We start from the raw sequence: 16,776 nt of genomic DNA, 5'->3' as shown, positions 1-16,776 counted from the left end.
AAATGTCAGGGGAGGCTCAAGAATAGTGCTCCAGCTCCCTTCCATGTTTGGAGGATGAAGAACTCTTTGTGATGCGGTGTCCTACCCTGCACCAGGGTCTCCTCTGATATGCTGGCTGTAACAGTTATAGACTTGTGCATCCAGATTTTAATTTTAACGGTCAATTCGTCATTTAGTCAATTGGTGCAAATGTCCAAAAACAACATTCGTTGTCAAGAAGCCAATGAAACAAATGAAAGGAGAGCTCTGAATATTGGTTTGCATTTCATTCTTTTTTTTTCTTCTCTTGAACGCTCTCCGTCAACATCTGCCTACTTTCTCCATGTCTTTGCTTCTTCTCCTTTTGTGCCACTTTTTGTTCTACTTTTCTTCTGTCTTCTTTCTATTGTCTTTTCTGTTGGTTCGCTTGTCCCGGCTCTCCACATTATTATCTTAGTCTGGTGTAGTAATTCCGCAACAAGGTGAACCCTCAGCGCAATCCCTGTCCCCTGACTGGAGCCGAGAATTGTTAATTGCTATAGAATCCCCATTTTCTTATTGATTAACTGTTAAAGAGGCCACTTTTAAATTGTCTTTTCTACACCAGAGTGAAGAAAACTTGTAAGTCAGTAGAGTTAAGATGAGCAGTTATTATGTTAATGAGATGACGTTGGATTTTAAATGCTTTATCACATATAATAAGCTTATGTATAAATTACATTGGTAAGTGGAAATCTTGCTAAATACAAGTAGTTTTATTGAATAGATTTCATAGAAGTGGCGAAGCTAACACAAAAAATAATAACAAAGGAGGCAGGAGATGACCAGATTACGGTAGCTGTGGATCTCAAAGTAGTAGAAAGGAAAGTATGAGTTCTACAGTTCATTAGGGGCTTCCTCTGTCATGTAAATTACTGTTCTATTAACCCTAAATTTATTGCAGATGGTGCTGGAATGCAAAGAAGATGAGATTGTAAAATACCATGGAATAGCCCAAAACCCCAGACAGAAACTGCAATGTGTTCAAAAGCATGTAGAAATGTGCAATATGTTAGATTTGAAACATGTCATTTGAAACATATTATTTTGTGACCCACAGACACAAGAAGAGCTTTTCAGCAAACTGTGACAAATATAGTATATAAAGTTCCAGAAGTTAACATGTATTTATCAGAGTCCCTTTGTATGATGGTATAGTAACAAAGTATCAGCACAGTATTCACACTTTGCCAGTTTCATTATATATATATATATATATATATATATATATATATATATATATATATATATATGAAAATCTAATTGTATTCAATAATACAAGTTTCTTCCCCTTTGCTGACTCATTCTAGGAGTAATTATTAATACATGTTTGGATAGTAAATTGCTTGATAATAACATTATTACAGTCTGATATTTTAAACACAATAAAAAGTTGGGGCAACATTTATTAATGCATTTTGTCTTTGTTGATGCATTTAAAGTTTTTATTCTACCTATAGTTTAAAATAGGTAATTAATGTTTATAAGGGACTGCACTTTGCCTGCTTGGAAGGTTTTCTGTGGTTTTCTACTAGCACAGTTATTTAAATGATTTACATGGCTTGTAAAATTACTGCCTTATTTTTACTACAATGTTGTGGTTTCTAAGACCTTGCAGTATAAAATCTAAACGAAGATTGGAGGAGTGCATTAAGGAAACTTAAAAATATTATATGACGACCCCCCAAAATCTGAATATTAATTTATGAAAAAAAGAAAAAGCCTGAATATAAGATGACCCTAGACCCTATAGGAAAAAAAGTTTTACCAGTAAATGTTAATTCATGTAAACTATGTGAACATTTTTTTTTTAATAAAAGCTATGATTGGGAAAAATATTTTGTTTTTATTACCTTTTTTCAACCTGCCCCCCCCAGTTATGCACATCCGCCCCCTGGCTGGCCACTCTGCCCCAGAAATGCCTTATACCCCCTATATGCCACTGTGCCCCATGATATGCCTTTTAACCCTCTAAATACCACTGTGCCCCATGATATGCCTTTTAACCCTCTATATGCCACTGTGCCCCATGATATGCCTTCTGACCCCCTATGTGTCACTCTGCCTCCAGAATTGCCTTATTCCCCTATATGCCACTCTGGCATTTAGGGGGTTAAAAGGCATATTATGGGGCAGAGTGGCATATAGGGAGGTATAAGGCATTTCAGAAGGGAGAGTGGCGTATAGAGGGCTAAAAGGAATTTCTGGAGGCAGAGTGGCATTAAGGGGGTTAAAAGGCATTTCATAGAGCACTCTGCCTCCAGAAATGCCTTATGCCCCCCATTTAACACTCCCTCCCCCTCCCTCCTCCAAACTTACCGGTGCTTCTGAGTCCCCGGTGCGTAGTCCGGGCAGCGTGTAGAGCTCTACGCGATTCGCGTACACAGCTTCCGCTGCAGCCGGGAGGCGGTGCGTTTATCAGCGGGGGTTGTCTGCGTCCATCGATAAATAAATGGAGCACAATATATATAGCTTGAAGGAAAGGAGAGAAGAGATTTGATAAAACCCTTTAAGTATTTAAATGTTTCTAATATAGTATAGGAGAGAGGTTTGTTTCAAATGAGAAAGTATTACTTTATTCAGAGGATAGTAGATAAATGGAGCAGCATCTTAGCAAAAGTATTAAAAATGAATACAGTGAGGGAATGTAAGCATGCATGGAATAGGCATTCATTTTTGCTGATTCTGAGGCTACCATTGGTAGGAATAATGGGCAAACTTGTGTGTTAGCATGGATGTGTATAAGTTTTTTTGTGTTAGCATGGATGTGTATGAGTTTTTTGTGTTAGCATGGATGTGTATGAGTTTTTTGTGTTAGCATGGATGTGTATGAGTTTTTGTGTTAGCATGGATGTGTATGAGTTTTTGCTTTAGCATGGATGTGTATGAGTTTTTTTGTGTTAGCATGGATGTGTATGAGTTTTTTGTGTTAGCATGGATGTGTATGAGTTTTTTGTGTTAGCATGGATGTGTATGAGTTTTTGTGTTAGCATGGATGTGTATGAGTTTTTTGTGTTAGCATGGATGTGTATGAGTTTTTGTTTTAGCATGGATGTGTATGAGTTTTTTTGTGTTAGCATGGATGTGTATGAGTTTTTTGTGTTAGCATGGATGTGTATGAGTTGTTTTGTTAGCATGGATGTGTATGAGTTTTTTGTGTTAGCATGGATGTGTATGAGTTTTTTGTGTTAGCATGGATGTGTATGAGTTTTTTGTGTTAGCATGGATGTGTATGAGTTGTTTTGTTAGCATGGATGTGTATGAGTTTTTTGTGTTAGCATGGATGTGTATGAGTTTTTTTGTGTTAGCATGGATGTGTATGAGTTTTTTGTGTTAGCATGGATGTGTATGAGTTTTTTTGTGTTAGCATGGATGTGTATGAGTTTTTTGTGTTAGCATGGATGTGTATGAGTTTTTGTGTTAGCATGGATGTGTATGAGTTTTTTTGTGTTAGCATGGATGTGTACAGTATGTAGACTGCACGTGAAGCTCATGTAGGTAAACACACCCAATCTGATGCAATTAAGGCACATACATGACAGTCTAAAGAAGATTGAAGGGGAACTCCCATGGAACTAAATATATTTTTAGCTTGAGTATAAAACATAATGTAAGTTGGTTGAAGGCTGGACCAGGAAAGGCATTTTCTAAACAAAGGTTACGTCACGTGACCCCTTGGTAAAACCGAGGATGCTCTCACAGTGTGCAAGCAGACAGACCAAAAGCTGCAGGAAAGGGCAAGGAGGTACAGAGGCAATGTTGAGAGGAAGGGGCTATGTATGCGAGAAGTGCTTATGCGGTCACAGCACTGATGTTCGGACCTGATTTATAATATTCAGTAGTCTTAAAGCACATCGACAATTCTAACATATAACATACAAAACATAAGGTTTTCCTGGGAGGAGCTTTTTCTTTTAATAATTGAAACAGCAAAATGTTATATATCATATAGTATATTTTTCATGGTGTTTATCTTGTAGCTATTGCAAAAACAGGATTGAGTTGCTCGGTAACATAGAACATTACTATGATGACATCACAGGAGAATGATCATGCATAAGTGACTTGAAGCAGCAGTCAAAATGTTCAGTCTCTTGTAGGACATAGAACTATTCTCTGTGATTCCTGTGAGACAGACACTAAACTGATTTTCAGTCATGAAGAATCCCAAATCTATGAGCGATTTATACAATGTGATTGATGTACTTGGCAAAGGTTCCTTCGGTGAAGTTGTTAAATGCCAGAAAAAGGATTCCGGCAAGCAGGTGGCTATAAAAATCCTCAAGTATGATTCCTCCAGCCGGGATGCCATTAAATGTGAGATCGAGATGCTGAATGCTTTGAGGAAAGTGGATGTAGAAAAGTTTAATATCCTGCAATTCTATGAACATTTTCATGATGACAGCAAATATTATATGGTTTTCGAGTTACTGCAAAAAAATCTATTTCAGTACCAGGAGGAGATTGGATTTGCTCCACTTCCAGTGAGGCACATAAGGACTATCTCCTCTCAGGTGTTAATAGCTCTGTCCAAGTTAAATGAGCTTTCTATTATTCATGCTGACTTAAAGCCAGAAAATATTATGCTGGTTGACCAGAACAGATACCCATTTAGAGTTAAGGTTATTGATTTTGGCTGTTCTTATAACTCTAATGAGGTGAGGGGCATGAAAGAGCCATATATCCAAACGCTCTTTTACAGAGCCCCTGAGATCCTTCTAGGATTACCTTTCAGTGAAAAGGTGGACATGTGGTCTCTTGGCTGCATTATGGCTGAGCTTTATCTTGGGGCTCCTCTTTACCCAGGATGCACTGAATACGACCAAGTACGCTACATCTGTGAGACCCAAGGTTTACCAAAAAGCCATTTGCTTGACACAGCCAGTAAGGCACCCCTTTTCTTCAGTAGAAAAGCAGGATTCCAATGGGCACTTAAAACTGTGGATGAGTACCAAATGGAGACCAAGGTGAAGCCAGCAGAATGGAGGAAGTACATCTTCAAATCCTTGGATCATCTTCAAATGATAAATCATCCCAGCTTTGTTAATGGAAACACAGAAATGCTGGCTAACTATAGCGAACAAAAAGATATGGTGGAAATCATCAAGTGCATGCTGACGTGGGATTCCCATGAAAGAATCAATCCAGAAGCAGCCATGAACCATCAATTTATCAGCCGACAGCATCTAAGAACAAACTACACATTCACCAAACACTACCAGTTTGTTCCGGAAAGCTTAAGTGACTCTATGAAGAAAGAGACGGGCCAGCATTTTGATGCACCACCTGGCATTTATGATGGCACTCAGGATCTTGCCTATTATGACAGGGAGATGGAACTGGACAGAAAAACCCCGTTCAATTCCCAAAATGAAAATACAACCTGCTATGTACGCCACAAGGCTTCGCTCCTCCAGAATATCTCACGATACATTGGTCAGTTTGTCAACTGTATAAAATGTATTTTCAATTGGAGGAAATCTCTGCCTGAAAGACAGAGAGATGATGAGTGGAGCCTGATCGATGAAGACAATAACGTATAAATGTCAAATGATTTTGACTTTTTTTGAACATTTTCGAAGTTTCCCCTTGAAACCAAAACATCCTAGAACATCTTCTGCTTTAGGAAAAAGCAGACCAGCAGGGATTCGATTATAATGATATATTAAAATGTATTTTAGTTTTTAGTGCATATTCTTGTCAAAAATCTTTAATGTTGTCTGTGAACTTACCTGAGGTAGTAGCTGCAGCCCTACAGCTGCTCTCCATTTCTGTGGTGTAGCAAAGCAGCCAATCAGTTATAGGAAGAAAGCTCTCATTGAAATGAATGGGAGGGCTTTTAGTGCCGGCGCACAGGGGTCCGTAGACATCCAGCAATCGCAGAAGGCTGTGGAGCCGATGGGAGTTAAGCCTAAAGTGTTTTTGCCTAAAAACATCTCCTACACAGCAAATAGTTGGGTAGTGGACAAGGGAGGACTGGCAGCCTAAGGCCTGGGGGGCAAGTCAAGTCAAGTGGCCCATTGTGCCACCGAATCAGCCCATCTTTTCCTGATTTTCTAACGCATATTGATTATAAAAATACAAATATGATTCAAATGTGGTTTAACATAAATAAATTTAATAGCAACAAAGGATAGTAAAAAAACCGCAAATCCTAATGTCCCCCTGATGCTCAGCCAGGTAAATGCCCCCCATGATTCTGGCTGAGAATTATGGGACGTATAGTACACAGCAGCAGGGAAAGTGTTTTTAAGGCTAATATGAGTACCCTACCAGGATCAAGTGTACACTCTCAAATATTAATTCCCTGGAAGAGCTGATTGGGGACAGAGCTGACACTGGAGAGCTGAATGGGGACAGTAATGACATGGGGGGCTGAATGGGGACAGAGGTGACACTGGAGAGCTGAATGGGGACAGAGGTGACACTGGAGGGCTGAATGGGGACAGAGGTGACACTGGAGGGCTGAATGGGGACAGAGGTGACACTTGGAGGGGCTGATTGGGGACAGCAATGACATGGGGGGCTGAATGGGTACAGAGGTGATACTGGAGAGCTGAATGGGGACAGTAATGACACTGGGAGGGGCTGATTGTGGACAGAGGTGACACCGGGAGGGTATGATTGGGGACACAGGTAACACTGGGGAGCTGAATGTGGACAGCAATGACATGGGGGTGCTGAATGCAGACAAAGGTAACACTGGGGAGCTGAATGGGGACAGTAATGACATGGGGGGCTGAATGGGGACAGAGGTGACACTGGAGAGCTGAATGGGGACAGAGGTGACACTGGAGGGCTGAATGGGGACAGAGGTGACACTGGAGAGCTGAATGGGGACAGTAATGACATGGGGGGCTGAAAGGGGACAGAGGTGACACAGGGAGGGGCTGATTGGGGACAGAGGTGACACTGGAGAGCTGAATCGGGACAGTAATGACATGGGGGGCTGAAAGGGGACAGAGGTGACACTGGGAGGGGCTTATTGGGGACAGAGGTGACACTGGAGAGCTGAATGGGGACAGTAATGACATGGGGGGCTGAAAGGGGACAAAGGTGACACTGGGAGGGGCTGATTGGGGACAGAGGTGACACTGGGAGGGGCTGATTGGGGACAGAGGTGACACTGGAGAGCTGAATGGGGACAGTAATGACATGGGGGGCTGATTGGGGACAGTAATGACATGGGGGGCTGATTGGGGACAGAGGTGACACTGGTTGGGGCTGATGGGGGACAGCAATGACATGGGGAGCTGAAAGGGGACAGAGGTGACACTGGGAGGGGTTAATTGGGGACAGAGGTGACACTGCCTTTTTTTTTTTTTTTACCGAATACAAAAGAATAATATATAATTTGTACAAAGATTGGTTTAATAACCTTCTTCCAATTCTTCGTCTAGGCCTCCGTCTCCTCGTAGCTGCAGACTGCCGTTTCTACTTTGTGTCACTAACATCCGGTGCTCCAGCAGTCTGAGCGCGAGGGGGCGGAGATTTCACTCCTGACGCTGCTCCCATCATCACTAGGCGGCCAATCTAATCTAAACGGCCGATGCGTGCTGCTGATGCCGCCGGCCGGAGCTTCTTTAATACTTTTTTTTTTAAAATTTATTATGGCAAGCCAATCCGGCTTGCCATATTAAATTTAAAAAAAAAATTAAAGTAGCGCCGGCCGGCGGCATCAGCAGCACGCATCGGCCGTTTAGATTGGATTGGCCGCATAGTGATGGGAGCAGCGTGAGGGGTGAAAGCTCCGTGCGAGGGAGCGGAGCTTTCAACCCTCACGCTGACACTGCTCCCATCACTAGGCGGCCATCGCACACGGCCGCTGGGTGCTGATGCTGCCGGCCGGCTCTGCTTTAATACCTTTTTTTAAAGGATCGGCTTGCCGCTTGCCATAGTAAGTAAGTAAAAAAAAAAGTATTATAGTAGCACCGGCCGGCGGCATCAGCACCCAGCGGCCGTTTAGATTAGATTTCGGGCGGCCTGGGGGGCAATTGCCCCCCTGCCCCCCGCCCCACCCCGCCCCTGGTAGTGGAGAAAGGAGAAAATGCATATGGTAGATGCCGTAGGATATACACATGTAATTGCAATGAGGTTATTATGAAAATGTAAATTGTGTTTTCTCCACTCCTAACGAACATGCATTGAAAAAAATTGCATCGATACATTGTCTCAATGGTTTGAAAACATTATATTTCATAGATCATAAATGAAAAAAGAGCAGAAAGAATACGGAGAAGGCATACACGGAGCTCCTGGGGGTACACTGAGTTGCATACATTTACAGGAGGCTGCATGTTCGGATAGACATTCTTCTCAGGCCCCAGGTTTTTTTTTCCCAGTAATTATTTTGGGGAAGGATTAATGTTCTCACTGTTAGTGTAAGTGTAAGTGGCTGGCTGTGTGTTTTACACCCTTTTGCATACATTCTCATTCTAACATCTATACATACATGTTCCATACCTTACACTCCCAGTCTCTATCCCGCTTTAGGTCTAAAAAGACCAGTTTCTAGTTTTTGGATATGTTGATGGAACTTGGTAGGTTTCTGACATAAAAATTAGGAAACTCCCTCAATCCCACGATTGCTGTAAAATTGTTGAAAAAGCTGTTTCATGGATTGTTAAATGTTCTAATGTATTTAATGAATCCTTGGTACGTTCAATGTGTAAAGGCAATTGCAAAACAAGTCTAAAAGTTACTGATCATATATGATGATGTTTTATTTGATCCACTCATAACCAATTTTGGAGATCGTAACATTAGTTCGTCCAGTAACTCTTCACATTAATTGTGACGTTCACCTTTTTCCCAGATATCTAATAAGATTATGCATCTATTATGGGTCCAATTCAATTATGTCCACTTGAATAATTTTGTCCATTTTTTTTTCACAAATATTTTTTTCTTTAGTTATTTTATCTGGTTTGTTCTTTGTTACAACAATAATATTAATGAAACAACCGGCACAATTTATTACACATACAGATATACCACACACAGGGGTGGAATGTATCCTTCAGTATACCATGACGTTTTGGACATGTTATGCTTCCAACTTTGTGGGAACAGTTTAGGGAAGACCCTTTTCTTTTCTATCCAATGACTGGGCCCCAGTGCACAAAGCGAGGTCCATAAAGACATGGGTGGATGAGTTTGGTGTGGAAGAACTTGACTGGCCCTCATAGAGCCCTGACCTCCTGATTGTAAGCCAGGCTTTCTCGCCGAACATCAGTGCCTGACCTCACAAATGCTCTACTGGATGCATTGGCAAAAATTCCCACAGAAACACTCCAACATCTTGCAGAAGAGCGGAAGCAGTTATAGCTGCAAAAAGGGGGCCAACTACATATTAAAGTCCCTGTTGGTGTTTAGTCAGGGGTCCCAAAACCTTTGTCTATATAGTGTATGTTCTACTCAGACACATCAATCACACACTATTACACCAGCATATATGTAACCATATCATACTGTCTCCGAAGAGAAGTCATATTCTGCTTTCACAATGTATTTTCATAAACATTCAGATCTTCAGCATAACACTGGGGACTGCAAGACTTGCAAGAACTGCACCGCATGCTGCTGTTATGTAATTGTACACTTCAGCTTATATACTCTTGAATAAAGTTCCCTTTTCAATGCCTACAACTTAACAAGTCCTCAATAGACTTCCCAACTTCTTATCCAATGCATTTGGCCTTTATGCTAGAGAATTGTTAATTGCTATAGAATCCCCATTTTCTTATTGATTAACTGTTAAAGAGGCCTCTTTTAAATTGTCTTTTCTACACCAGAGTGAAGTCAATTAGATGGTGGAATACGAGAACAAGGAAATGTCCAAACCCCTTAAAGAACTTTCCTAGAAATGGAGGATATGATAGATGAGTGTGACCAAATGAGACTTAGGGTAAAGCATTGTGAAAGTGTATCACACAATCTGAGAATAGAAAATGAGGACTTTTTAATTTAAGAAATAAGAACTGACATGGATTTGTACCACCATACAATAGTTTTGTGTTTCCGATATTTACAACTATGATATATCTATAGCAGGGGCGTCCAACATCGAGGTGCGGCCCGCGTGAGATCGGCAGCCAGGATCACAAGCCTTGCCGCTTACTTGTGGGGCACTCGTTGGGGCACACACGGCAGGAAGCCCTCTCGTTGGGGCACACACGGCAGGAAGCCCTCTCGTTGGGGCACACACGGCAGGAAGCCCTCTCGTTGGGGCACACATGGCAGGAAGCCCTCTCGTTGGGGCGCACACGGCAGGAAGCCCACTTGCAGGGCGCACAGCAGGAAGCCCACTTGCAGGGCACACGGCAGGAAGCCCACTTGCAGGGCACACGGCATGACTAGAAGCCCTCTTGCAGGGCACACGACTAGAAGCCCGTGTGCGATCGGCAGCCAGGATCACAAGCCTTGCCGCTTACTTGTGGGAGGGTGTCACGAACCGAGGACACAGGTAGATAAGGAGCCCAGGTGCAGGGGATACGAGGGGCTCTGTCTGTACCCCACGATGCATGATGGCTTGGGGTTGGTACAGACAGGCGCAGGAAATAACTCAAGGACAGAAGATGCGGATTAAGAGTTGTATTGCATATGGTGGTACAATATATATATACACAATGAAAGTCACTTGGCAGGAAGCCCTCTGGTTGGGGCACACACGGCAGGAAGCCCTCTGGTTGGGGCACACACGGCAGGAAGCCCTCGGGTTGGGGCACACACGGCAGGAAGCCCTCGGGATGGGACACACACAGCAGGAAGCCCTCGGGATGGGGCACACACGGCAGGAAGCCCTCGGGATGGGGCACACACGGCAGGAAGCCCTCGGGATGGGGCACACACGGCAGGAAGCCCTCGGGATGGGGCACACACGGCAGGAAGCCCTCGGGATGGGGCACACACGGCAGGAAGCCCTCTCGTTGGGGCACACACGGCAGGAAGCCCTCTCGTTGGGCACACACGGCAGGAAGCCCTCTCGTTGGGGCACACACGGCAGGAAGCCCTCTCGTTGGGGCACACACGGCAGGAAGCCCTCTCGTTGGGGCACACATGGCAGGAAGCCCTCTCGTTGGGGCGCACACGGCAGGAAGCCCACTTGCAGGGCACACGGCAGGAAGCCCACTTGCAGGGCACACGGCAAGAAGCCCACTTGCAGGGCACACGGCATGACTAGAAGCCCTCTTGCAGGGCACACGGCAGGTTGCCCACTTGCAGGGCACACGGCAGGTTGCCCACTTGCAGGGCACTCGACTTGGGAGTCCACTTAGTGGGGCGCTGGCCGCAACTCAGGAACACGGCAAGAGACAAAGCAGGAGCAGATCAGGAACCAAAGCAGGAACAAATCAGGAACCAAAGCAGGAACCAAAGCAGGAACCAAAGCAGGAACAGATCAGGAACCAAAGCAGGAACAGATCAGGAACCAAAGCAGGAACAGATCAGGAACCAAAGCAGAAACAGATTTTTTTTTTATTTTATAATACCACTCAGTCAACGCACATCCCTAAGATGATACTCCGGACGGCATTAGAGACAACATCCTCATATTTTTCCTATAGAATCCCACACCACATAGTGCAACATAAAACAATATGTACAATTATATATACAAAAAAAAACAAAAAAAACCCTTAGCAACCCTATCAACCACCCGCATCACCACCCGATTCCAATCTATCACCACACCAACCACACCCACACCCGAATCCATCCCTCAACCCCCACCCCAATCTCTCCATTTCTTGGTTTTCCAAACCCCTTCCGCATCAACCTCCCCCAACCTCCGTAAATCTCTCAAAAAATACACATACTTCCGTCCCCGAATCATTCTTACACAACCATCAACCTCAACCAAATCTTTCTTAAATATTAACAAATTCCTCACATCCCACAAAGATTCCTTCACACAGCTTATGAACATCCAAAACAAACGCCTCTTCCTCTTCTCTAAATCACATAATCCAAAAAACACTTCCTTGAACCCCACTCCCTCCACCCCTACTAATTCCTTCACAAACCTCCCCATTCTTTGCCACACTTGCACAGCATACTCACAAGCCCAAAACACATGTACCACATTTTCCACTCTATAACACCCTTCCCTAGGACAAACTTCTGAAACACACAACTTCCTCACTCTGCGAAACTCCCTAGTTGGCAAACACCCATGCACCGCCATCCAACCCACATCTCTCTCTATTAACCAACTCTCTACCAGACAACATCTTCCACACCTGCTTGCTTTGACCTTCAGTCAAACCATCCAAACAAACAACCAACTCACGATCCCTAATCATCTTCAACACACACCTATTTTCTTCCCACATAGACACTGTCACATCTTGCAACTCATACCTTCTAATTCCAAGCTCAATTCTCTCATAAAACCAAGGCACCTTAAAGCATACTGGTTTCTTACGATCCAATTCATACAAACCATACTTCCTCAACAAGCCACCCGCCGTATATCTCAACATACAACCCACCATTGCATCCTTCTTACTTGCCTTCATACATACCCGTATATACTGCACCATCAAAAAACGCTCAATCTCTGGCATATCCATACCCCCATTCTCTACCTTCAAAGTCACTTTCTGTCTTCTCAACCGCTCCATCCTAGAATTCCAAAAAAATTAAAATAAACGTCTCACCAACATCTTAAGCACTCGCACCCCGACAGGAAAAACCACATTTAAATACAATAACAGAGGAACTATCACAACTTTCACAATTAACACCCTTCCAGAAAAGGACAAAGTCCTAGATGACCAAAACCCCAACTTTTGATTCACCTTCCCTATCACCTTATCCCAACTATCACATCCATCCAACTTCTCATTGAATTTAACCCCCAACACCTCAATCGCGTCACTCCTCACTGGCCATCCACACAACTCCAATTCTCTCCAAGCACCAAACGCTTTACAAGCACATTTATCCCAATTTATTCTAAACCCGCTCCCCATACAAAACCCTTCTACCAACAACTTAACCCTCCGCAACCCAGCTTGCGTTCTACACACCACCGTAACATCATCCATATAACCTAAAACTTTCAAACTCCTCCCCCCACTACCTGGTATTTCTACTCCTCTTACTACTTTATCACATCTAATCATCTTTAACAAAGGTTCAATCACACAGATAAACAAAATCGGTGATAACGGACAACCTTGTCTCACCCCTGACCTTACACAAAAACTCTCCGTCAAACAACCATTCACCATCACTTTACTACTAATTCCATCGTACAAACTTTGCGACCACCGCAACATTTCTACAGGTATCCCTAACTTCTCCAATATTCTAAACAAAAACCCATGTACCACCCTATCATACGCCTTCTCAAAATCAACACAACAACAATCAAACTGTCACTAATCTGTCTCCCAGGAACCGCACACACCTGTTCTTCTCCAACCAAACTACTAACAATCATCCTCAACCGATTTGCCAACACTTTCGCCACCACCTTATAATCCACATTCAACAATGTTATCTGTCTCCAATTCCTCAAATCTCTTTTATCTCCTTTCTTAAACAATAACACAATCACGCCCTCTTTCATTGAAGCAAGCAACTCATTCTTATGCAACACTTCCACACAAACTTCCGTAAAATCATCTCCAATTAAATCCCAAAATTTACAATAAAACTCAACAGGTAACCCATCACATCCAGGCGTCTTCCCTTTAGCCATACACTTCACCACCCTTTCTAATTCATCTTTCGTCACTTCCCTCACCAAATCCTCTGCATCCACACTATCTACAACCTGTTCCACACCATCCAAAATCTCATCCTCCACTTTCAAATCTCTTGCTTTCTCTACATACAAATCCTTGTAAAAATCCAACACCACATCCACAACCCCCGACCCTTCCACAACTACACCATCCCTATTTAACACATTTTCCATCAAACTTTTACCACCAAACGCTTTCTTGAAAAAAAATCTCGTACATTTCTCATCCTCCTCTAACACTTTCACCCTAGCTTGAAACATTATCTTCCTACCTTTCCTCTCAACATACTGATTCACCTGCTGTCTTGCTTCTATCAACTCATTCTTTACATCCAAACCAAACCCCCTCAATTTCCTCAAATATTCCAATCGATTCTGCCACATCATCAATTCTCTCCTTTCATTCTTTGCCCTAACCCGCCCCATTCTCACAAAAAACAACCTCACCTGTACTTTAACAAACTCCCACCACCTACCAATCGACATAAAACACCTTTTCTTCCTCCGCAACCACAAGAAAAATCTTTCAAAACATTTAACCACCCATTCATCTTCCATCAATAGCACATTTAACTTCCATTGCCCATGACCCAACACAACTTTCACCGCAAATTCCACCTTACATAATAAACAAGCATGATCTGTAAAAGGCAAACGCACACCAACCATTTCCACCCCACTCAAATACTTTGAAAATAAAATAAAATCAATCCTAGAACATACACTCCCATCCTCACTAAAAAAAGAAAAAAACGTCTCTGAATCAATCAACCCAAAATCCTCCACCATTTGACCCAACTCCCTACTGGACCCATCCAAATTCGCACCTCTCCTACGACCCACCCTATCCTCATTCTTAAGAACACAATTAAAATCACCCACCAAAAACACCAATTCCCTCCCTGGTAACTAGACTTGGGCACCAGGGGGCTCTTCGTGTTCGTCTTCGTGCTCGTCTTCGGGGGGGGGAAAAAACCTTCGTATTCCGCGAATATTCGCCCGTTCCTGTCTTCTCTTCGGGCGAATATTCGCGGACATTCTTCGTGCTCGTTTAATCTTCGTTTCCTTCCCGGTTGCCTAGCAGGGGTTAATACGGGGTTAACAACACATCGGAGCAGCAGCAGCTGCCGTGAAGGAACGTGTGTGCAACTCTATTGGTCGTTTCGGCAGGGGGCTGGTCTGGCATCAACGAGTGAATTGCAGAACGCACTTCATTCGTTGATGGCAGGCCAGCCCCCTGCCGAAACGACCAATAGAGTTGCACACATGTACTGAGGTGTACTGTACACAAAATGACCTAGAGACAAATGCTCCAAGGAACTTGGCCTCCGTTTATCATACACAATCACACATCCATAGATGTTTAACCCCTTAATGACAATTGCCGGTCCTGGCACGGCACGGAAAAGCATGTGCTTTACGACAATTGACGTGCCAGGACCGGCACGTCTTTAAACGGGTGCAGAAAGCGATCTACTATCGCTTTCTGCACCCAAAAAGCGTTGCTGAATGCCTCGACCTCGAGGCATTCAGCAACGCCGCGATCGGCACGAAGGGGCCATCTCTGGCCCCTCCACGGGGCGTCAACATCCGCCATACTTTGTATGGCGGCGGACGCCCGTTTTAAAAGCGTTTAGGAGGCGATCGACGATCGCCTCCTAAACTTAAATGGTGTCGCTGGAATGCCTCGATCAAGAGGCATCCAGCGACACCAAACACTAACCTTTTGATGGGCTGTGACCGCTCCGGAGAGCGGTCACAGCCGCAGCTGCCGGCAATCTTCGCCATCAAGGAAGATGGCCGCCGTCCTGTAACAGGAACCACAAATTTTAAAAGTTCGCTAGATGGTCCAGACCATCTAGAGAACTTTGGCTCCACTTGCAGGTTGAATACAGGTACTGCATTCACCATGCAAGTCAATGGAGCCCAGCTTTCTAATCACAGTGTGATTAGTAAAAATAAATTAAAAAATAAAATAAAATTAATAATAATTAGAAAAAAATAGTAAAAAAACAGTAAAATGTAAAAATCATTTCGCACTGATGTCACTATCAGGGGAACCTCCAAGTTGAAAAAAAATGTTAAATTTTTTTAAAAAAAAAATAATAAAAAAAAAATATATATATATATAAAAAATATATTTTTGTGAGCAAGTCCTAAAATTAGCATATTAGCTTAAAACAATTCTCGCATGGAAAGAGTTAAAATACTGGCATATTAAATGCCCGTGGGGTGTCTACTTTTAAAAAATGTATGATTTGATGGGGTAAATTGAATGGGCCAGGTTCAACAACGTCCCAATTAACACGGGGGGAAGGATGGCCACACATCTAATTTCTAATTAGAAAAATGCACACGTACCAAATGTGGCCTTTTAGTTCCCCCAAAAAATGACACACCCATGCATGTGGGGTATCACTGCACTCAGGAGATGTTGCTGAACACATTATGGGGTGTCGTGTGACAGCGGCATATACCAGGAGCTGTAAATTCATACATAAAGTAGGTGTGTGTGGGAAAAATACACACACAAAAATATTACTGCAAACTTTGAAAAAATGCTGGTGGTAAAATATGTGCATGCAAAGAGTTAAAATACCAGCATTTAAAATACCCTGTGGTGTCTAGTTTTGAAAAATATATGGTTTTGTTGGGCACACTGAAATGGCCTGGCTCAAAGATGTACCAAATAGGGCATGGGCAGTGGATCCCAAATGCCAAAGTTCAACATTGAAAAAAGCGCATGCCCCAAATGTGGCCCTTTTGCCCCAAAACAGCCAGGCAAAATCATTCATGTGAGGTATCGCTGTACTCAGGAGATGTTGCTGAACACATATTGGGGTGTTTTGTGATAGTGACATATACGAGAACATTTTAATTCATACCTGAATTAAAATGTGTGTGGAAAACCAAATGCAAAAAAATGACTACCACAAAGTTTGACAAAGACTGGTGGTAGATATGGTGCATGGAAAGAGTTAAAATACTAGCATTTGAAATACCCT

At 43.1% G+C, this 16,776-nt stretch overlaps 1 pseudogene; it reads left to right on the top strand.

Annotated features, from left to right (window-relative positions):
- The first annotated feature begins 4,175 nt into the window (after positions 1-4,175).
- LOC149283387 (homeodomain-interacting protein kinase 4 pseudogene) lies at positions 4,176-5,561 on the top strand (annotated as a pseudogene).
- The last annotated feature ends 11,215 nt before the right edge of the window (positions 5,562-16,776 follow it).

This window comes from Sceloporus occidentalis, unplaced genomic scaffold (assembly GCF_023333645.1).
Source record: "Sceloporus occidentalis isolate IW3139 unplaced genomic scaffold, rSceOcc1.0.p SCAF_105, whole genome shotgun sequence".
Taxonomy (NCBI): domain Eukaryota; kingdom Metazoa; phylum Chordata; class Lepidosauria; order Squamata; family Phrynosomatidae; genus Sceloporus; species Sceloporus occidentalis.
Note: the sequence above shows the minus strand (reverse complement) of the source record. Positions and strands in the feature narration are given on the sequence as shown.